The sequence below is a fragment of the Amblyomma americanum genome, chromosome 8 (assembly GCF_052857255.1).
Source record: "Amblyomma americanum isolate KBUSLIRL-KWMA chromosome 8, ASM5285725v1, whole genome shotgun sequence".
Classification (NCBI taxonomy): Eukaryota; Metazoa; Arthropoda; class Arachnida; order Ixodida; family Ixodidae; genus Amblyomma; species Amblyomma americanum.
In genome coordinates this window covers 3,789,495-3,813,391 of record NC_135504.1, presented here as the reverse complement: position 1 = coordinate 3,813,391, position 23,897 = coordinate 3,789,495, and positions in this window count along the sequence as shown.

Sequence of the window (23,897 nt, the reverse complement as noted above, 5' to 3'; positions counted from 1 at the left end):
GTTCAGCGTTCTTACAAACCTTACCTGCAATAAGGCGTTTTGATTCGAGTACGCTTAGCCCGAAGAACTCAATCTGCAACTACGTTAAAATACAATACGTTTGCGTAACCATCAGTTCCGCGACGATTACGCAGACAGACCGGGGCCGCAACCACATCAGCACCATGACCGCGACAACATTCTCGACACCACGATGCTCCTCAGTGAATGCTATTCAGTGCGACGACTGTGCAGTAGCACCCACAGCCATCGGCTCTGGCAAACGTTATCAGATGGCGTAGATGCTGCACCTATTTATCGCGTGGTTCTTAAGTAGAACGCCCCGCGCTCACAGTCAAGCGCACGAATGAGCTTGTTGAATGTACTAGTCTTTGCCACGAGTAACCAGGCTAGACGGTTTGCTTCTAAGTGGTATACTAAAGCTATTGTGCCAGCCCTCAAGCTCTGAATCTGTGTATGGTAAGGAGAATCCTTGTCCTCACCTTCCAAGAACTTTTTGATCTTTAGGGAAGCCGTAAGGGCTCTACTATAGGAATGAGAAGCAAGCCATGCAGCCTAGCTACTTTTGTCAAAGGCTGCACCGCTATTGTTATGGCCTGCTGAAGGGGCCGGCGGGCGGGAGAGACGTTTCGTTGTTTTCATGTAGTAACCCGTTTATTTCCCTTCCACTAAACACAATCCTATTTTCATCTCATTTTCTCTCATTTCTTTCCAACCGCAGCCGAGCCGATGAATAAATAGGCTTCTCGCCAAGCATAGTGCCGACGAGTAATAGACTGAATTGCATTCGAGCCTCCTCTCCTAAAAACATTCGCCGACGAAACATTCACACTCTCGGCAGCGAAAGGTTTATCTCAACAGCGTGACAATTTTCTCGGCAGCCTGCAAGACTGGAGGAGGGGGGAGGCGGAGCAGGCAGGACGATTCATATGAACCGAATTAGCGTCAGCCGCAGTAACAAGCCGGGACCTTTGTGCGCCGTTCAAAAAACTGGGTCAGGGCGGCCCGAATCTTTCCCCATGTGCCCGTCGCGCGTACAGCGCATGCGCCCCGTCTTGCCCCTCCCCGCTGTCCCAAAATCTCTCTTCTCCCAATTGCCCTTTCGTTTCTCCCAAATCCCTTATCAATACTGCCCCGAGTTAATGTTTCTTTTTCTAAAGAAGGTCGTTTGGAGGCGGGCCCTTTCTGCTGCGTTTCCCGCGTTCGGTAAATGTCAGGGAGCCGAGAAACTCGGGTTCAAAGCGTGCGCGTTCTTTCGTTGCTGCGTCGTTGTTCTAAAAAATATATATAAGCTGCAGTGCAAATGTGTGAGTGGAAATTTTATTTCGGCCACACAGCACTCACAGGACTGCCATTCTGTTCTTTGTCGTGACACTGTGTCCATCGCTCTATCTTTTCTCTCTCTCTCTCTCTTTCCGCTTTCTTCTTTCCTCTCTTATTTTTGCGCGAAGAACGCTTGACCCCAGTGTCGAGTGGAGGAGGCTGACGCTCGCCGCGCACTCTAGCGTCGGCGCCTTTCTGCCTCGCTGCCACGTGTCGGCCGCGACCCGCACTGCGCGCGTTCACGACCTCATTATTTTTAGCCTTCGTGACGCTCTCGGACGGCGCTTCTCTGACGTAAACAATAAAAAAGAAAGAACGGAGCAAGTTGGGAATGCTAGCAGCGGGTGCTCGAAGCGAGATAAAACCCCATTTCGTCCCGTTGCGCGCTCTCTGGGGACCCTCGTTAGCGGCTTTGGTATGCGCCGTTTTACCCCCGGTTTTGTGTCTCTTTCTGTCGCTGCTGAGTCCGGGCTTGTCTCCGATTTGATTTGTTTATTTATTTCTTCACGGTTGGTGGCTTGATACAGAGTAGCCTTTACGTCTTCTGCCTTGAAAAGCTTCAAAGCTAATGACCCGATGTCTTAGCGCATTTTGGATCTTAAGTAGGCTCTCTTAAGTGGACAGTACCTGTTTTTTCGAAGGTCGTTAACATCCACTTTGGTGCTGTTGCGAGAAGGCATTGCTTAGGACAGGTTAACGAAACATGAAGATGTGATGCTTTGTGAGTGTGCAGGTGGGCGGCTTACATGACAAGCATAGATCTGCACTCAGGCGCAGTAAGGTCGGTGACTTGGGAAATGTTCTTACTTTAAAAGCTAAGGTAAGTGAATTTTCCGCCCAAGAATTCACGGGACTGAAAAACGAAAGGAAAATTCCTGGCGAATTTGGCGATCTTATTCGTTCTATACTGACGTTATTATTCTATTCGTGAAGAAAGGCAATGACCCATCATGTTGGCATGGCGGCTCATGAAGCAGGCATGTTCCGCTGGTGAACATGCGAGATAGGTTACCTAGTGGACTGTGATTATCTACTTGCCGTGGCCAAAATCAATCCAGAGACCTTCGTACGGCGCAACTCGTACACCATGCTTTCGTTCTCGCACGTAAAAATGTCTGAGCAGATGATGATGGTCATAGCGTCAATGGTAATTGTTGTGGCAGTGACGGAGAAATGTACGATGTCCTGTTGTTGATGTGCAAAGAGCTCGAATGAAGCCGAGAATCTGGCTTTAGTGTACGTCAGCCGTCGCAGTGGTTCAAGGCCGAAGACAACTAGGAGGTCATCGCAGTGCTCACAACTGACTGGTTTAAAACAAAACTGGCGCAATTGCCAACCCAAGAGGCGCATACGATCGGTAGAGCGTGTTGTCGGGCAAGTTGGCTTTGCATGATATAAATGAAGTGGGCGCAAAGCTTAGACAAGGACCGACAAGAAACACATACAACGACTGATAAGCGCTTGTCAGTCGTCGTATTTGTTTCCTCTCGGTCCTTGTCTAAATTTTTCGCCCACTTCATTTATAACATATAATCGCCCCAATAATGGAGATATGTTGGCAAAATCAGGTCCTAAGCCACCCCGTTATACAGTCAGGCCAGCGTCCTGCTATCATCCTACCCGCAGATCGAAAATGACAGTTTCAACACCGTTAAACCGATTATAACGTACGAAAGCGCTTGGTTCTGAATTAGCTTCACTATTGCCTAAACACTGCCTTAATTTGTCCTTCGAATTCGATAGACATTACCTTACATTGTCCTCCAAGACAATTTCTTTTAAACTTTCGTACCACGTGACCTTCCCCTAGCCACCACCTCGTAATTTTAATTTCGTCTCAAAAGTGATAGGTCAAGGGTCAAAGGTCGGGGCTTAGAAACACATCGTCTTTTTTTCAGGATTGCTACTGAAGCAGTGCTTTGGCACTAAAAAAATCCGAGAGTCGTACACATGCATCGAGTAAAGTATCGAGTATGTCATAAATTAAAATAAATAAAATAAAGGCGGCCCAGAAGGAGGTCGATCTTGCGCAATATATACCCTCCAACCAAAGCACACTGCGCCCTCAATACAGACTTCGATGGACGTGGTGCCTCTTTGTGGCCATCTAAAATGAGACTGTATCGCAGGCTAAGCAGTCCCATAAGCACAAAGAGGCCGCATGGAAGCTGAGAACCTTGCACTGTTGTCAAAAACCTTACTGTATAGGACGTGATCTCAATGCCCCTGCGTGGCCTAGGCGGCCGATTGAACCACTTAGGCCACGCAGGCATGTTCATACGGCCAAGTTAAGGCTTGGCTTTATACGTGTGTCGTGTGGTCTTTCACGTAATATGCAAGCAGCGTCCGTGTCTGCGTGGGCAATGGGAGCCGCTGCCGGGACCCATTAACGCTATTGCGTCCTACCCTTAAAGGCGGAGATTAAGTGTCCCCACATTTCTTTTTTTTTTTTTGCATGGGTCCCAGACATGGGTCCCAGAGGCTCCGCTACACTGCCATTGGACGCATTTAGCATACTGTGCTACCGGAGTGACGGGAGCCCGCCGGTGAACACGCGCTGATTGGTCCCGATGCGGCAGGCGCGCGCGGAGCTGCCGGTTACCTGGCGCCGTCAAGACGATTTGCGCATGCGCGGTGACTGCGCGTGGGCTCCCGTTCCTCCGGTACCGGTAACACGGTATGCTAAAGGTAGCTGTTCACTTTTAAGCGGTGGTAACCCGTAATTTTCGGCAAGGACGGCAACGGGTTTGACTGAACTGGAAGGAATAATTTTAAATCCAATTTTCTTGCCAACAAATGCGTCTTGTGCTGCCGGCAAAACGTCAACAAGAATAGAAAGAGCAAAAGAATCCATTTTTACTGATGACAATGATTGCATGAAGTTCTCGTCAGTGTCCGTTTAATGAATACAACGCCACGTGTCCAGAAAGAATTCTGCACCGGCTTTCTTTTTCTTTTCTTGTCTAGAGCTCTGGCCGTGGTGTGTAGGCGCCGTTTTCGTGTGAGAAAATTTCCTTGGGCTAAACTCGCCGATGTATCAGTGTCCGTATTCGACAGCATAAGCGATGATTAGAAGCTGATGGAGGCTCCTACTTATCTGTGAGCTACAAATAGTGGGAATGTAAGCCAATTTCTTTTCCTAACGCTGTCAATCTGGCGCGCCGCAGGAGACAACGATACCGTGAGATAATCGAACAGTTTCGAACCACGCGCAATCATGATAGCGGGTCAGCTGGCCACCTGCCTTCTTCACGTACGATGAAGTTGATGTTTTATACATTCTTGTATTCTGCAGAAACTATGGGGATATAACATGTTTCTTCATTGTCTTCCTTAATGGAGAATGGCCGGTACCTCCTGGTGTCTGTGTGCCAGAAGGTAGCGTCTTTGTCAGGAGTAAGCAGACAGGCGCGAACGGCCCAGGAGCGGGAGTGCAATCGGGAGGGGGCATTGCGTTCGCCGGCAGCAACCACGCAGCGAGTGTGACGGAGCAAAGCAACGTCATCAGCTGTAATCTCTGGGCAAGCGCTCGCCAGTAAGCGCCGGCGAACGCAGTGCCACTTCACGACCGCGCTTCCGTCCGGGGCCGTTCGCGCCTGCCTGCTTACTTCTGAAAAATACGGTACGGTACGTTCACCCTGGTCGACTGAAATGAAGTTTAGTGGCGAATCGACATACGTCTTGCTCTTTCGGGCCTCTGTTTTCGTCTTTCCGATTCTAGGCGTCATCTTAAATGCTAAGTGAACGAATCGTAGCCTGTGCTTATGACACGCAAAGGTTCTACGGCGCCCGTAAGTGAACGTCGTTGCTGTGATACAAGGCAGTACGCCGAGGATGGTTATTTGATTCGACGCACGCTGTCATCTGGCCAATGCTTCCTACGGATGGAACACGGCACGCCTTTGTTTTGCACAGCGACCCAACAGCAGCACTTAACAAATTGCCTGATTCTCTGATTCAAAGCGCGTGCACGAAAATCGACGTGGAATGCCCGGAGCCATAAAAGTTCATCTTACGTTAAGCCCTTATTTCCCACAGAACTGCTCCTGGTACCAGGCACGCACTGAAGCTGTGCCCCGTGATGGACAACCACAACATCATCGCCGAGAGGAAGCCTGTGGTCGCCGACCATAAGGTGGGCAGAGTCAAGTAGTTTCTTTTGAAAAGTGGTTACAGGTTCATCAAAGTTCTGAAAGCTTCGCGAAGCCTTAACGATGGCAGGCCTTGAAAGATGTGGTCCTGTGGCAATGGACGTTAGTAGGCTGTTCCACAGTGGCCGCCAGAGGATCGTTCACGACTCTGCCGGGGCAAGAAAAAGCCGACAACCCCCAACCATGTGATGGGTTTTGGAAGGGATTTAATGTAAAAAATATTGACTTCACCAGAGTCAAAGCCTTAACGAAGCCACTCCCCAAGCAGCACAAGCAATTGGCCCAACATTGGAACTGTATTGGCAAAGCTGGCCCTACAAAGGACGAGGATGGGACCATCCTGTTGCAATATTGGGCCGATGACTTGTGCTGCTTGGGTCTTCATCTTCCTTTATATGAGTCAGAGGAATATCACCCACCTCATGCCCGAGGCTTTCATTACCGCTGAACATAGAGAGCAAAGAGAATAACTTCTATCCAGATTGAGCGGCAATAAGGAAGACCACAAGCACCTACAGAGAGGGAAGTCAAGTCGTATATGCTTCAAAGACGCGAGAAAAGACGATCACTGGAAGCCGTTCAACGAAGTGGTGCAAACTGTCCCCGTTAAGACTGTGGCGGTCCGTATAATGTCCGGCTATTGCCTCGCACGCTCGCGCATGACCTCCATCCCACGCCTGTTCATTCGCATGTTTCACTGACTGCAATTATTCTTTCTCCGCACGTGTTCCGGTCCTTAGTGCCTAATGCCTCATTAATTCTTCGGCAATCCTCGATCATCGTTTGCCATGGTCAACTTTGCCCAGGTCGGCGTTTTGCTTGCGCCAATAATCAAACAATAGCCGGGGATCCCTAATTTGAACTAACGCGCTTTCGCGTGTCTCTGGCCGCCACGGTCTACTCGTTGCAGCCTCTGGCTGGAAAGCAAAGACAAGGAAGCATAAAGACGAACGCAGAAAGTGGGCTCCGGTCGTGCGGACAGTTGATGTGGCGTGCCAGTCACGTCCTCGCGGGCGTCCATGCCCTTGGCTCGCTCTGCCCCCTCGCTCGGCGCCACTCCCAGTCGCGGCTTCCGCCTTCTTTTTCGTCCTTTGCTTTTTTTCTTTTTACCGTCGGTTGTTTTACGTCAGAAATCGCCCCCACCCCGCACATACACACGCACGCACACGAGTAGCTGGCAAAGCCGCGCAGTCTCGTCGGCCCGCACTGGGAGGATCGTGACGCGGGTGAAGCGTGGATGTGAGCGCTGAATAGCCGGTGTCAAGGCCACGGGCCCGGCCCTCTGGCCGTGCTGCTTAGCCAGGACTGCCTTTTAAGCCTCATACTGCACACGCAGTCACATGCACTGTGTCGAATGACATCTGAACGTTAACGGGACGTCCCGTCAAAAGTGTCACGTATCCTGCCATAATCAAGGCTGACGCCAACACTTCCACGCCGTAGGAGTTACATACGTATAACGTCGCGAATCGGTCAGACGTGCTTAGGTAACGCAGTTGAGAACGTGAAAATGCCGGAGCGTTGGTTGTTGGCCGTTCATAAATGACACCGGCGCTTCTCATAGATTACTAGGATTCCATCAGCGTTCGTAATTTGGAGATATATCCGCCCCGTTCTTACCACCTACATCGATAAACATCTGATTTTAAAGCGATACCACTAGAGTTGTCGTCACATCAAAACCCAGTCAAAGTCCGAGATAATTTTTTCTTATTGATCGAGACAGTGATGACGTCATAAGCTCCCGTGACGACAAAACCAATCATAGCACTCCGCCAAATTTGAAAATCTACCACCACCGGAGGAACTGGTAGGCTGTGGCAATATCAACATCGCTGCCGGAGTGGGCAAGCATAGCACAGGGCGTCAGAGTGCCAGGTGAATGTGACATAATAAACAAAAAAAAAGTTGTAGGGCTTAACATAGTTACACCGAGCAGACATGCGTAAGCATGTGTTCATTCTTCGCGTCTTCTTTCTGGCACCTGCATGTGCACGCAGCCGCGTTTCTCGCTCTGCATCTTCACACCCTCTCTCCACCCGGCGGCAGCTGGCGCAACGCCCTCCTCCCATTGGCTGCAGCTGGCGCGACGTTCCAACGATCTTACCCGAGTTACTCCGAGGCTTCACAAAAGATTCTTGGTTGGGTTTGTCCCCGTTAAGTAGTGCTTTCGCACCAAAATACTTCATGGCCACGAGCGGGATTCGAACCCGCGGCGGCGCGAGCTAAGTTGTTCTTGTTACTGCTCTAAGCCACTACCACCATTTCGATTGAAATTTGTGTTTGGGCTATAGTTGAGTCACACTTGGATCATAAGAGGGCAGGCGGCGCAGAACACAGCAGAGACGCACAAAACGGGGCTGGCGCTGTCTTCAGTGTTTCTCCTGTGTTCTCTGCCGTTTTTGCGCTGCCCGCTTATGATTAACTACCACCCATCCCCAACCCAGCTGGGAGCTTCGGCTGATTCAACGGGCGAGAGCCATCGCCATCGGTAGCCTGGACTGCGGGCAGCGACCTGGTCGCGCGTCACCAGCCCCTGAGACGAACAAGCTTTTCGTCACCATCATCGCTGCAGCCCAGCATACCGGCATGTTTAACTTTGAGCCTCTCGCGCTGTCCGTTAGGCATCGTCGTCGTCTTCAACTTGTATTCTTGCGCAAGTCAGTCCAAATTTGCGCATGCGCCTCCACGAGCAAATTCAAATTCGAAAACGTGCCCGCTTTGAACGGTGCAGCAGCCGGCTGCGTCACTTATCGTGAATGACGTTAAAGAAGTAATGGTGTATCTTTCGGTTTTTGCCGTGTTCGAGTTTTTATTATCTTTCCGCGCGCGTATCGTTCCCTTCTTTCATCTGGCTGTATATGAGGTGCACATCGGCTGCCTTCGGATATAAAGTTGTTAGCGTGGCTATCCTCCTTATCCTCGTCCGTTTGTCTGCCAGCGCTGTTCTCTGAACAATGGCGAAGGGGAAATCAAGGCGCGGCGGCCCCCGCAACAGTTGGCAGCTGCTCCTGGTCTAGTATGGATGTGCGCCCGAGAGATCCAGCCACAAGTTTTTGTAATGGATCCTGAACACACCGCAATGGTATTGTACTCTTTGGGAGGCTCAAGCGTCCCCATATTTTTTTTTTTTTTTGTGGCCCGGGGCTGCATTTTGCGAAGTCTCTGCTAAGATCCGATTTCTGTCCCTCTGCGACCGCCGGATTTCGATACATGAAGTGAAAATTGCTTTTTGAGAAGAGGAATTTGCGCAGTAACTGTCTCACATGTCTCGGTGGACACGCGAACAGCGCCGTAAGGGAAGGGATAAAGGGGAAGTGAAAGAAGAAAAATCGGAGGAGCTTCGCGACTGATTGTCAAAGAGCTCTGACACATTAGTTTTTGACGTCACATAGCGAAGACTCGTTGGATGCAGTGAAGCCGACTGTCAGTGGCCGTAACTTGGTTCCATGACACTACGGCATCGCAGAGCGTCTGGTTAGCGATAGCAATGACGCTACAAAATGCATGTGACATGAACATCCCCGACCGTTTCCCCGCGTCACTTTTCGTCTTCGCCCAGTGCGACCGGATCCATCACTGAAATTTCCAATCTCCAAAAAATGCACCGAAAAGTCCGAACAAAACGGCGCCCGTGTTCCTTGCGCAACGTTCACGCCACACTTCCCTCTCCCTTCGACAAAAGCGATGACGTCGATGCGGAGCACTTCGCTTGATGGGTGCCACGCGCAGGACACGCGAGAACAACGCCACCGTTTCGAACGACCGGAACACTCCTCTCCCCGAGAGCTCCAGCCGGGGGCATTACACCGTACCTGCATCACATCACCACCGCTAGTGGAACTTTCCTCCGTCACTACACTCGCGGCGCGATCTCGCATACGCACCTCGCAAGATGGGGTGGGGGGAGGTGGGGGGGGGGCAGAAACGAGAGACGTGAAACGGGTGTTTCTGCGCGCCTTTGTTGACGGCCACTAACGCGTTTATTTCTTTTTTCCACTTCGCACTGGCCACGTAGTACACGTCGTCTATCGATCGTACGACGACGCAGAGCGGGCCGCACCGCCGGCAGGCAGACACGGGAGCCGCCGTCCGCTGCCGGTCCGGGAGCGCGCTATTTCCTTCCCGCGCAGGGCGCGAGAGTAAACAAACTTCTACCCATAGACGGAGCAAGCGCGGCGGCTGTGGCGCAACCTTCGGCGTGGGCGCGAGATAGGAGAGAGAGAGAAGAGAGAGAGGAGGTACAGTGAAGGTTGTGGGCGGAAGACAGCGATGCGATCCGAGACACGCACATACACACACACGCACGCGCGACACTTCGAGCTGATTCCTCCTCTCCTCCCCTTTCCCACCCTCACTCGAGCACCACCTTTCAAACAGCACGACCCAGTTCGGTGCAGAAGCAGCTGTAGTGGCCTTAACAGTGCACTGTGGCAGCCAACCCAAGTGTGTGGACGGCCAGCAGAATGCCACCGAGTGGAATGTTGTATTACACCGCTCTGTATGACTAGGTTGATGTCACTGCACGCATTTCCGACAGCCGCGAGGATAATTCCGAAGAAGAGGTGTTGCGTCGTTCCGTACAGTTTTTGAGATGTTCTCGTCATCGTTTTTGGCGCCAATTATAATAGGCTCAGCTTCGTGAAGTAATGATTAACTGAAACTGAAAGGTTGAATTGCAGCGAATCGAACAGCTAGGTTTACAGATGTTACTGCACGTATTTCCGACTGCCGCAAGGGGCGTCCCGAAGAGGAGGTGATGCTCCGTTACGACATCCATCGAGTGTCTCGAAGCAGCGGGCGTGGCACTGACAGAGATTGCGACGCCACTGTGTGGCTGTGTTGATACACGTTTGGGCGCCGAACTACTTTACCTTCGCGGAAGAACCGGGCGCTCCGCGGCTACTAAGTGGCACGCGTACCTTTAGCGCAGCCAGGCAGCTGCGTGGAATTTGCGCGGAGCGAAGCGCTAAAATCACGAGAAACACCAAGGAGCGCGAGTGGAGCGGTGAGGAGGAAACCGGAGAGGCGACAGTTTGAGAAAGAAGGGAGCAGCGGAGAAAGCGACGCTGACCTTGAGAAAAGGCGCGCGCCGCCATCTTTGATGGATATTGTTGAGTCCCGGGCTGGGCGCGCTGCTGCTGCTCCTGCTCTTACTGGCTCGCGCTCCGTTTTTCCCTCGGTATTCGGAGCAGTCGCATGGAACTCATTTTCTTTTCAGTCTTTCCCCGTTTTTTTTTTCTTGTTTTCGTCGTGTTCGAAACGATTCGGGTGGCGAAGAGATGACGTATTGGAGGCGAACGAACTGTGACGACAAGAACAAGGGGTACCATACGCGCATGAAGTGGGCCTCTCAGCAACATACGTGTGCGCTCGCTGTGGTTTCAAGAGCTTCAAAGTAACGAACCAAGGCAGCTGAAAAAAATGTACGCTAACAGATGGTGCTAGGTCTCTTAATGGATATTTAGGTAGTTTTTATAGCAATTGGTCATCACTACTTCAAGGCAGTTCGCTATTCTTTTTTCGGGAATAAAGGCGCCTCTTCATCTGGGTAGGGGCGAAAACTTTCATAGACACAGGGTAGTTTAGGACACGCAGGTCCTTGGGCCCCCGCACGGCCCCATTGCACTCACCTGGGCGAATGTGTTACGGTAGCGGTTTTCTCAGCGTCGCTTTCGGATAGAGATTGTTGGAAATCATAAAGAGGAACGAAATCAACCCGCTGGTCTTGACACGTATGAAGCCAACTGCCTCGAGACCGTGCGCGTTGGCGCTAGCTCGAATCAGGGCGGGACTACTTTATTTTCAACATCATCTAGCGATAAGGATTGTGGGCTCGCCTCTAAGAAGTAGAGCCACTGAGCCGGACGCCTTATCTCCTGCCCGGTGGGAAACCGCCGAGCACAAGATCAGGCTACGCCGTCGCGGCTAGGGAACAGCCATGTGATGCGAGTAACCTTCCACAAAATGGCGGGCATGTAGTCATCGCGAACGAGGACAACATCCCAAACCTGGAACCGAGTCGAAGCACAGGGGAAAGCTTGATGGGCGGAGCGCAAAAGTAGAAAATAGTTACGCCACGATCGACTTCATAGGCGGTCGGCGATGTCTTCTCGATGGAGGGCGCGCCTTTGAAGATCCGCTCTGGTGGACGACGGCTCCATTGTACCCAAGTACTGCGGGATGCACGTAGCACGCTTTCCAAGTAAGAAATGCGCCGGAGTAAGCGGGGTCGGCTCGCCAAGAGGCTCGGCCAGGCACGTCAAGGGCCGGCTGTTTATGTTGGCTTCTACCTCGCACAGCACTGTCTGCAACTCCTCGAAATTTAAGAAGCTGCCTCCAAGAGAACAATTCAATGTGTCCTTGATGAGCCGGACCATACGCTCATACCATCCACCCCACCAGGGCGCTGCAGAAGTCCCGCACGAGAGCGTCGGGAAAAGTGCGCAATACCTGGGCGCAGTGGTGAAAGGTGAGGGCGTTGTCAGAGTAGATGGTGGAGGGGATTCCACGGCGCGCGATGAAGCGGCTGGAGATCATGAGGAACTCTGAGGCAATCATATTTGATGTCAACTCCAAATGGATGGCTCGTGTGACGCCCCATGAAAACACTGTGATGTAGGCCTTCGAAGGTCCTGGTGTCGTTGAACTATGATACAGGGGGCCACAGAAGTCAACGCCGACTATTTCAAATGAGTGCGCTTGGGCCACGTGGTCGCGAGGTAGAGGAGCTACAAGGGCTGTCTCTAGAGAGATTCGCCGCCAGCGACAAAAGTAGGAACCCAGGACGTTCATCACTGACTGCTGTCCTCCGAGAACCCAGAGTCGCCCCCGCATCTCCGTCAGAGTTTCTTCTACGCACGAGAGCAGGATTCGCTCTTAATTAAGTGGCGTGAATGAGAAGCCTCGCCAGGTCGTAGGGAACGGAAGGGTGATAAAGTGGCAGATCTCGGTAGAATCAGGTAGTTCTTGTATACGGCCACCCACACGAAGAATACCGACGTCGCTGAAGAAAGGATGCAGCTGAGCAATGCGAGATGGTGGCATCAAACGTCATCCGGCCACCAGGCCTTCGAAAGGGAACATCTAACATTGCTTGTGTTTTTGAACGAAAACTTCTTTGACGGAAGTCCGCCTGGTTGGGTTCTTGAAATAGTTGAGAGAAAACTGACTCCAACTAATATTTGGTTTTTGCCCAATGTTTCGAGACCAACTCGGTCGCTTCTTCAATGACTAAAATGTGTGCCAGCAGCAGCGGGTTCCTGCCTTCGCTATCCCTTTGTTAGCACGTGGTGCAGCCCACTAACGTACGCAGAGGGGAGCGTTCCTGGGGTCCTATTCATCGCTGCCTTTGTGAGCCGGATGACTCCACATGTCGCCTCTTGAACTGAATTGGCTTCACGGCCAAGACGCTCACCTCCTCGATAGCCATTCCGTGGTCGGTGCGTTGGCAGTGTTCGGCGAGGGGGTTGGCTAATGAATTTATAAATCTGGAACCCAATGTATCGAAGCTGTGAAGTTTTCGTTGGAGACGTGTCAGAGTTCATTTATAACTTAAACCCAACCAGACAGGCAATTCTGTCGAAATATTTAATTTTTAGTTGATGTTCCCCAGAAGTCACTACATTTTGACACTTGACCAAAATCAACTTGGCTGTGGCCTTATGAGAAATGGATCAAATTGATAGTGAGCAAAGCTGGTGTTGTGCTTGAGCATTTCTCTCAAGAACACCATTTTGTGCTCCGTATGCGCTGCACTATAGGATCGAGTTAATTCTAGAGGTATGGGAGAGGCTTTTTCCCTGCAGTGGGCGTCGTCAGGCTGCTGCAGATGATGATGATGATGCTTCACACTACGAGGATTCTCGCAAGAAGAAAGAAAATGTGGGGCTTACGTGGACAAGCGGCAGAGCTAAGCTATACATTGAACTTTTCTCTCCGGCTTTCACGTTTTGGGCAAACTTTGTTCCCAGCGTGCCTAACGGGCTCCTTGTATGCCACAGTACGTAACCCAGAAGCGAGAACCGCTGCTCGGCCCGCTGTAAAGAAATTATAATAAATACTGCCGGTGACAGTTGTGGACGGAGAACAATCTACTAAAACTGCCACTACAAAAGCTTCTGTCACGTGACTTAGATCCGGCAGAAAAGTAACAAAGGAGAAAAGTCCTTTCGGAATTCCGGTCGGCTGCGGCCACACGTAGAGTAATGGCGTTTATAGCTCGCGACCAGAATCGCCAAGTCGTCAGAGGGAAAAGCAGGAAGAGATGAAAACACTTTGTGGGCGCAGTTTCAAGAGGCAGCCATAACGAAAAACTGAGCAGGACGAGTGGGCCCAACAGTCTCGGTGATCGGGCGATCATTTCGTCCGGTGAACTGTGTATGCTTGAAAGCGCTTGACACACCACTGAGGTAAAGAAGAAAACGCACAGGGTACCATAAGGTGCGATACGACGAATTTGCGTTAGCAGTACTGGTGGTGCATTTTACTTTTACGTTGATCGCCTTTCAACTGCGTCTGCGAATTTGATCGCGTCCGTGAATGTAGACTTCAAGTCATTTCCGGCGACTTCAGCCCGTACTTGACACGACTTAACTTGACAACCAAATGACCATATTTCATACTGCGCATACAGTTTTGTCGTACGTAGTTTTCTCTCTACTCTTTGTGTTGTTCTCAACTGTGCTCAACTGTCTGTCCTCAGCGGCTGCGTATATATGGGAGCCAAATGCAAACACGCCCGTTCAATGCGACTTCTGCATGTGCTGAGAAACAAATAACAGAAAAAAATGCTAAGCCGCCCAAATTTAACGAAGGTACCGTGCCACCCATTGGAATGCTTTCAATATATCCACGTGGTAACTCTTTGGTCTAAATAAGTTTTCTATTCTTGAAATTCGCCGATGGAATCGTTTAAATGTAAAACTCCTTGAGTGCTATGAATGGAAACGTATTTTTTGCGACTTCTTTTCAAACAATAAAAAGCATGATCTGTGCCGTAAGCTTTGGCAAATGGTCTAACAACAGCGACCTCTAAACTAGGTGCAATATAGCAACTTCCTTAATGAACGACGGACTGGCTGTGACACGCAAGCTGGCCCGATTGAAGGTCTGTACGGGACACATGTTTTATTTTACTTTTTTTTTTCTCCTTATAGAAAGCGTCGTTGTTGAATGGTTTTTCTTCTCGCGGAGCTTTCCTTCTTTTTTTTCTCCCTAAACCGGAAGAGGCTGGTTCTCCTGCGTGAGTGTGCGTGTTAGTGTAGGTGTTCTTTCGACTGAGAATGGTCCATCCATCGCCAAGCCTTCCGCGGCAGACAAATCCCCCGTCATTGTGCAATCTCCTTCTGTTCGCCGCGTTCGCTGGCGTGCCACATCTCTCTCTTGTCTAACTGAAATGATTGCTTAGTAAGGTGTTTAGTAACGCTCAACGTTGCAGCTGCGGGCGAATGAAAGCCACAAGGGCCACTGCAAGGTACATGAAAACAAAAAGGACAGGAAAACAAGGCGGGGGGCTTGCACGACCTGGATGTTGAAACAAATGAAGTCAGAGCGAAAGCATTGTTGTGCAAAAAAGAAACAAAACGAAAGAAAGCGCAAGAAACCAAGCATGTTTTCATTCGCTAACGCTAGTGACAACACACCCTCAACCAAAATTTCGAAATATTTCGTTTTGCTTTCCTTTCTTTCGGTCGTTTTTCATTGGCCTCGTCCGCCACAGCTACGTCACCGGGAGGAAGTCGCGACCAATGGTAGAGTACCAAAAGAAACCTTTCAACCAGCTTGTTTACTATTTCCAAGTATAATCTCATCACTCGCATTCGTGCCAACACCGTCCCGCTTTCAGTACTTTTTATCAACGCCTTCATGTTCGATATCGTCGTCATACCGCTGATGATGGGCTTTCTTGGTAGTGCGTCTTTAGTTCTTCTACGCTGGTTCTGTAAATACGGCTAAGTGTAAGCAATAGCGCGAGCGAACCAACCGTTTTTGGAAGACAGTCTTTCTAGCATATTCATTTCCTGCATTCTTTAACTGTGACTTTGTTCGAGTAAATTAGCTTCATTGATAATTAAAGTAAATCTTTCTTGGACATCACTTTTAATCGGGAGTCAGTGGTGGAATATTGTGAGGTACTGTTTTGGGTACTCAAGTAACACTTGTTGCTGGGCTAGTTGGTGCACAGTTCTATGTGCAAACGTTAGCGCAAAATAAGACACAATCACAAGAACGGTGGACAGGACGACGCGCTACTGACAACTGATTTTTATTGACAGAAAAGTTGCATCTAAATTCAAAGTTTCAGTTGTGTTCTCTGCTGCCTGTAAGCTGACCTCATTATGTCCTCGTGTAAACTCAGAAAAAAGAAGAGAGAAAACCTGCGGAACCAGGCATGCCGGTAGGTATGTAGAATGCAATGAAGGAGTTGTTTATCAGATCCCACTCGCGTTTGTAAAAGTGTATATTGGACAGACGGGGCGTTGCCTAAATGAAAGGTTGAGGGAGCATGAGCGTTCGATGGGGACGGGAACAGGTTCTAATCTGCCTCTTAACTGCAAGGACTGTGAACAAAGCACCTGCGTGAACATTCTTGAAAGAACTAGTTTTAGGTAGAGGCCGTGATCGAGTGTCCCGCGAATTAAAAGAAACCTTTTTAATTAGGAAAACGGGCCTGAGTGCCGTTAGCGATGCTTCTATCTTCTTGTACAAAACCGAAGAAGCCTTTTTAGAAAAGTTTCCTGATACGAACACGTGTACAGGGGCTGTGGTTTTTTCCCAGTGTAATCTGAAGGGTTCAGTGCACTAAGCCTTTTAGATGGTTTCCTTGTCTCACGTGCCTTTCCTGTTTTTTTTACGGTTTTATTTCTTTTTGGTTTTGTCTTCATCCTTTCAGATCCCATTCAGTCATGTTTCTTTGGTCCTTTACACCACGTGTCATGCCTGTTATTGTTCTTTCTCCGATATTATCGTTTTTAACTAAGTCATGTTTTTAGTGTTTGTCTTTTATCGCTTTTATGACCACGTTCATCTTTCTGACGTTTGCTGCAGCTGATAGGTGGTGTGACGGTGAGCCTATATATTGTTTCTTTCAATAAAATCAGTTGTCAGTAGCGCGTTGTCTTGTACACCTTTCTTGTGAATGTGTCTTATTTTGCGCTAACGTTTGTACATAGAACTCTTGTGGGCATTTTTATGAGAATGTTCTAACCTTTCGATACGTAGCAAAATCTTCCTTTGGAGTTTGTCTTGCGCTCTCAACGCGTAGTTAAGACTGGCTTATATAAAAAACCAATGGGGTGAGTTTTTGACAGTAAATAGCAAAAAACTACAAGCGTCTCGAAGCGGAATTTGTCTATATATTGATCATTATGGCGCAATCTTACGATGCGCGAAAAATGTGCGTTCTCAAACAATTTCTCGTTGAAAAAAAAAATGTGCTTGTCCAGAATTTCTGGGTATGGTATTTAACCTAGCTTGTTTCATTTAATCCTCCAAAACTCATAACAGCGGAAACAGGAAGCATTTCGGTTTCTCTACAAAACCCAAGAGTCAGAAAACTAACAAAGTAAACGCAGCCCTTACGACAGCGCAACTTTTCCCCTTCCTGAAGCGCGCTGCGTTTTAACACTAACTTCCATTTCATCGCTCAACTGGCAACTAGTTTCTACATTGCATTGCCTGCCGCTTTTTTTTTTTTGCTTCTTCAAATTTTTCATACGATATCTCGTAGAAGTGTAGCAAGAAGCAGGCCGGTAGTGGCAGCTCATCATTAATCATAAGCTTGCGCAACCACAGACCATTTTACGCATATGAGCATTCGGTGTTGCAGGCTTCCAACATTAGTTTAGTCAGTACTTTTTGCTTGGAACTTGGTGATTATCTACTGCTTTGGAATAATTTACTGAAGAAACCCTTACTCTTCATCGCATTCATTGCGCCATCTTCTGCAGACACAACTAAAGAATAATCACGTTAGTCATTGCTTTTACGCGTCCATCAGTATTGCAGATATTCGTACGCACCTACATTGTTCATCATGCAAAGAATGGACGAAAAATACAGCTGAGCAAAAAGCACGGCGGCCACTACAACTCGGAAGGTTTTCGAGACAAAAAACAGGCGCCTATTGTTCAGCCGCCGAGAGCGCGAAAGAAACGATATAAAAGCTGATACACAGTACAAACCGTTGGCACTGGGAAGCTCCCGCAGGCTCCGTTCGCGAGCTTCGCGAGTCGCTCCACAGATGGCGCGGAGACTAGAATGCCGAAGCAGACAGGACGTCGCGTAAGGCTATTTTTGACCGTGCCGAGCACGTCGATGGCTTTTTATGCCGTGCGGAGAGGCTATTCGTACAGGCGCCTTTAAGGGGAGAAAAAAAAATACGGACGCGTGGCATTTTTTCGTCGTTGTCGTTGACGAAGGAAGGCGATCGTAAAAGTACGGACCAGAACCGAATTATTTCTCAATGTATCTTCGATTCAGCCAGCACACATTACTTTTTTTTATCTTGCTGTCAAACGCAGTCCGGAGCGGGTGAATTTTGCAATGTCTCCTTTCTTTGCGCTGTCGGGCTTAGAGAATTCACACTGCTGGAAGTGGGAACGGCGCCAAGGCATTCACTTGTATTCCCTCTTTTGTCTCCCCGCAGTCGGTACCCCTACAGTGTTTCTTGCGTCTTATATTGAGCTTAGAGTCAGAGCTTCGAAATGATCACTTTTTTCGCCAAACAATATACTTCGGCTAGTGATTACATTCGATCTGAACTGCGATTCAGAAGCGGTTCCAAAATACCAGTTCGTCGCTCTTCTTTAGAGCATTTGTATTCAGTTATCACCCAAATCAATCAACTGGCCAGCACATATTTTCCCTTGGTCCTCCTGGTTGCTACCCGTTTACGAATAAGACACTACAGCGGCCTTTCCAGGGCGTCGCCTCCCAAGCTCCCTTTATCCGGACGTGACATTTAGGAGTGAACAAACGCCCCAATATATCCTGCAGGGATGATCAGCGTCCCACACCTCCCCCGCCTAACAGCCGGCCCAACACTCCTTCTTACAATGCCACGGCGACCATCCATTCTCGAAAATGCTCCCCACCGTCGCCGCCCAAAAGGGAGAAGTACTGGGGCGGGCTTCGTCGCATAAAGGGTCTGTGCGCAGAGAAGCCCATCGCCGAGGGGCAGTGGGTCGCCCGAAATGCCAGGGGTCGCCAATGCGGACCGGCTATCGATCCGCTCGAAGCAGTGCCGCGGCGAGGTCAAGGTTGGCTCCGCTGCGCATGCGCGCCGGGCGTCCCCACCGCCCCTTCGGCGCATGCGCAGTCTCGTCAACCTCCCCGGCGCGGCCGGCCCGGGACGGGAAAAAGGGTGCCAGGCGTGGGGCCGCGTTTAGCCTAAAGGAGTACGTTTTTTTCTCCAACTCTTTTTTCGTAACGTTTGTATGTGTATCTCTTCCCCTTTCTCTCTTTCTTTCTCAGGCGCTCGCGCTTGGCTCGCTAGCTCTAGGCGAGATGGGTTGTTTTGGAATTGTGATACAGTTTTGCGCAACGGGGCTTGTCTAGGGCCGGGATTAACGACATTCTTCCTTACCTTCTCCTCTCCACCACCTCTCCTTTCTCCTCCAGGCTTTGCAGTGCTCTCATTTCTTTAACAATTCTTTTTTCTTCGCTCGTAGCTTACTGAGTCTTGTACAGCCCGGGGATGTTTATTACCAGTGGTCGTTACGAGCGGAGAAATAGGAAAGACGAAGGTGGGAGCGGAATGGAAGGCTGGTTGTCATTAGTAAATATCCGGACTGGCTTGATTTTACACCTTGACTTCATTTTAGAGGACCATCAGACAGGCTGCCCGGCTTGGGAAGCGATGAAGGCGATGCAAACAATCATTTGCAATTCCGGTCCACCACTTGCAACATTCTGTTGGTAAACAGTAGTTAAGTAAGGTTTGATATCTTCCCCTCCCTCTCTTCGTTCTGCCCTCTCCACAGCCCGTTTTTATCCACTCACATATTGCGTCATAATCGGCCCGGGGAAACGTCATTTCTCTTCTTTATATATATATATATATATATACATATATATATATATATATATATATATATATATATATATATATATATATATATATGTATATATATATATATATATATATATATATATATATATATATATATATGTATATATATATATATATATAAACTTCGCTCATAAAAATAATAACTAAAGCCGTGATTTCAACATTATATATATATATATATATATATATATATATATATATATATATATATATATATATATATATATATATATATATATAAAGCCGTGATTTCAACAGTGCCTGTTGTTCCCCACCGTCCCCCGATTATTGTCGTTAAGTTTTGCTCTTCGTGTGCTCTTTTCGCCAACACCCTGCTTTCTGGCGGTCTTGATCAATCGAGCTGCGCTTTTTTTTCTTACTTTTTCCCGCGCTGTGTGGTTTATCTTTGCGCTTGTAATGGAACAGCGAGCCGATCTCGGGACCATACTCTCTGTTTTTTCGGCAATCAAAACGAATTTATTGTGGCCGGCTGGCATCCGTCAATTCTATTTTGAAATTTTTTTTTATTACGGCACTTAAATGGCTAAAATCAGGGAATTCAAAAGTAGCAGGCGACCGGAACATCGTCCGTGGGTCGTTATGAAGGTGTAAACCGGAGGCTTATTTTTTATTGTCCACTGACGAGGTTTGATCAGGCACACGGTGCCACTAAACACAAAAGGCGCGCTGCTATTTAAAACACTGCAGTTATAACCTCAAGCCAAGCCTCTCCCCTTAGCGCTGTCTTTTCATTTAATCAGACACACGGCCAATCGATCAATCAGTTGTTTATTGATATCACAGGGAGGGAGGTACACGATGAGTTGCGAATACGTACAGAACAGGTCCCAAGGCAACAGACTGAAATTACCGGATACATTTTGCCGCTATTCCTTCGAAAAGGCACAAAATCTGTAGTAATTTTGCGATGTTCATAAAGCTAGTCCAACCACGCGAAAAGAACTCCTGTCGTGAGACGTATATAGCGGTAGCAAACTGAGGTGCACTCTGTGCTAGCCGCTCGCGCCTAGTACGTTCGATTTTCTTCCAGAGCCACTTACCATCACTGCTGCGATGTTGATCACGATAATAGCCCTATGGGATACTCGAGATGCGTGGCAGCTGAGCGACCTTTTATCTTCTTTTTCCCTGAGACGGCTGGCAGGAAAGTCTTAAGTAACACAAGATAACGTGACTCCTGTAGAGGGGAGATCTCCCACCCTCCGCTTCGTCTGGCCATATCGATCAACGTCACCTCGCACGCGCTCCGATTGCAATCCGATAGATTGATCATCGACGACATTTCCAGCGTTACGAAGAACGAGAAACGAGGAGACCTTGCCTCTTGTGCCTCCTTTCTTTTACTGCATGAACACGGATGGTAAGCGTACTTAATCTTGGTTGCGGTTATCCGCTCCAATCTTCACTACAGTCCTGTACCACTCTCCATCTTTATTAGTTTTTCGATAGTTTATTTGATTCTTTTTTCCTGCCTACAAGTTTGATGTTGGCTATCGATAATGCGCTAAATTGCGCAAGCAGCTTGCAACGTTAGCAAAGCTCGCTTTCTTGCAAAGCTACAAGTAGCGAAGTGCTGGAGAGTTTGTCATCGATGTGTGTCGTTCACGAGAAGGTATAGGGAAAAAAAAAACACTGCGACTGACCAGTTCGTTTGACATTTAAGCCCGCGCCTATGTATTACGCAATATTCGTCGTAATGTCGTTCACATAAGTGCTGCCATTTGTAGTGTAAACAGCTTATTCCACAAATACCATGCTGTCTTCGTCGGAAACCGGCTCTGGAGGTGTCAATTTAAGGCGGCGTGGGAGCAGTTTGAGTAAAAATAATTCATCGCTGTTGACAGCCTTTGCTGATGTTCAAAGAAATCTAATGTACAGATGCACTCTTTGCAGAAAACGGGTTTTCTTTTCGTTTTTGTGTTTCGAGAAGATGAATTCAGCGTTTCCGGTTTGAAGATATAGTATTTCTACCGTTTTTTTTTGTTGTCCTCGATTATATTTCTTTCATAGCACCGATGATAATCCAATAACTACAGTAGCATGTCGGGGCTGCCTATAAGCAACAAGAGTGTACGCATGGTGGCGAGGATTTTTTAAAAATAAACCGAAAGTTGAGCTCACACGCTACGAGCATACGTGCACCAGCTTATTACAAAGATATTTTAGCAAAAATGTTATTCACATCGCGCTCATGGGAGCATAACTTTTATTTTTTAATGTTAGAGGCGTGTGATCGCTTAATGAAGCCTTGTGTAACTCAGTTCTCCCTATGGAGAGAAGTTCCAGTGTTTTCACACGTCAGCCTATGTTATATGTGTGTGAGCATGCATGGCGCAAAAGATTTAAAGAGAACGCCTGCGATGGATGCTGAACCCTCCCGAGAAAAATATAAAAAGATGGATACTTAACAGGACTGACAATGGAACTCTGTCTAGATGTTCTACATGAAACGGCTACAAACGCGATCCCTTATTTTTAAAAATCATAACTTTCATGTTCTCGATCAGCAAAAAGGTGGCGCTCTTTATATTTAAGTGAACCTTTCTTTTTCCCCTATTTTTCTTTCCTTCTTGCACACAAGAGCAACATTTAATGTCGCCAGAGATTATTACCCAGAATAGGGCAACTCAAAACCCGCTTATCGCATTATTCTTTGAAAAGGGGGCGGACGATGTTTCTGTGTGAGTACACTCTTTGCCGGAAATATTCGGGCCACACTGGTGTTCGTTCCAGTCATGTTGTCGGGCACTCTTCACACCCCTGTAGTTCTAAATGTACCTATGACAAGGACAACTTTTGCGTTCACCTTTCAAGACCTTCTGGTCTTTAAGGGTGTCGTAAGTGCCCCTCAAAAGCAAACCATGAGACCTGAAGAGGTTTCAGGAAGGCTGTACATTTTTTACACACATATTTTAATGACGGACTTCCTGTAGTGTATACGGCGTCGCCGTATTACACTGGAACCACGAAACCGCCTTACTGAATTCTCGATTCATAAAGTGCATTAAGTAAGCAATGCCAATTGTTTATTGCGCCACACTTGGCACGAAAGTAAGGGTGCTGACGCGTGCTGAATTGCGACTTGTGCGGGGAACGAAGCATAGAGGAACGCCCGACGAGGAAGCTTTCCTAAATACCAGTGCTTGCCCTCCCCTCAGGATACCCGGCGTCTTACCTTCGACAGGTGCAGTGATGACGAGGAGAGACCAAGGGCAGCCTTCATTCGCGATTATTTTCCTCGGATAATTTTTTCTTTCGCTTTTTCGCCATTAGTGGCTGCGACTTGCGACACCATGACTAACAGCTGTACAACCTACGCCATTCGCCAATTCCGGTGTCGAAGGCGGGGCTGGCCGTTAGCGAGGCAGCAAAATTAAGAACCGCGAGAAGCAACCACACAAAATGCGGCCTCTAGATCTCTTTAATCATTGTTTCACGAAGGGTGATCGGTGAGTTTTGTTTCCTGGACAGTAACATTTTGTATGGTTGGATGGAATCGAAACATGAGCGCTTCGGGACAAAGGCTTCTGACAGGCGTGTTCCCAGAAGCGTGTATTCAATATACTCCGCGCTAGTCCAGATGTATGGTGCACTCCCGTCACCGGTGTGCCACAAGGGCCTGCATAATGAAGGCTGCTGTTCTGACTAAGCCGCCTTAAAATCCGTGTCTGACATCATAGTGCTTCCCGCCGCCTCCCAAGTTGCGTATGTAAGCGATATGCATCCAGCGTAGTAGGGCGGCTGGTAGTGCCGCAACAGCTTCGTTTATTTTTCGGCAACAGCCCTGCCCAGACTACTGGACCTGTGGCGGGTCCCGGGAACTACAATATAGAAAGAAAAGCTGCGTGCTTCTAGGAAAAAGGACACTACAAGCTTTCGCTTACTGAACACACTGTGCAGTTTTACTAATATGACAGTTCCAGATCGCAACGACTTCACTGCTACACTGTTATGGAAGGAGTGAAAAAAGCAACGGAAACCGTAATTTTATGTGTAAAGCACTCGCAGCTTAGCGCTGAATGGAATTAATTATTTGCAACAGCACAGAGCCTGCAGCCCCTCTTTGCTTATGCTAATCAGTGCGTAGTCCTTTCTCGATATGTATTTGCTCAACTTTTTTTCTTTAACTACACTGTGCGCGGAACTCAGAAAACTTATATACTGGAGCAGTCGGCTAGGAGCCAAATTTGTACGCTGGTAGTCGTAAACGATATACTTAATCTTCAACTAACAGAACGACCTGTCGGCGTAATTTCCTTTGATTAGGGTTCTGCAGTTCTTAGCTGCCTGTATTTACGCTGAAGGAACGCACAGTTTGAAAGCTTTGC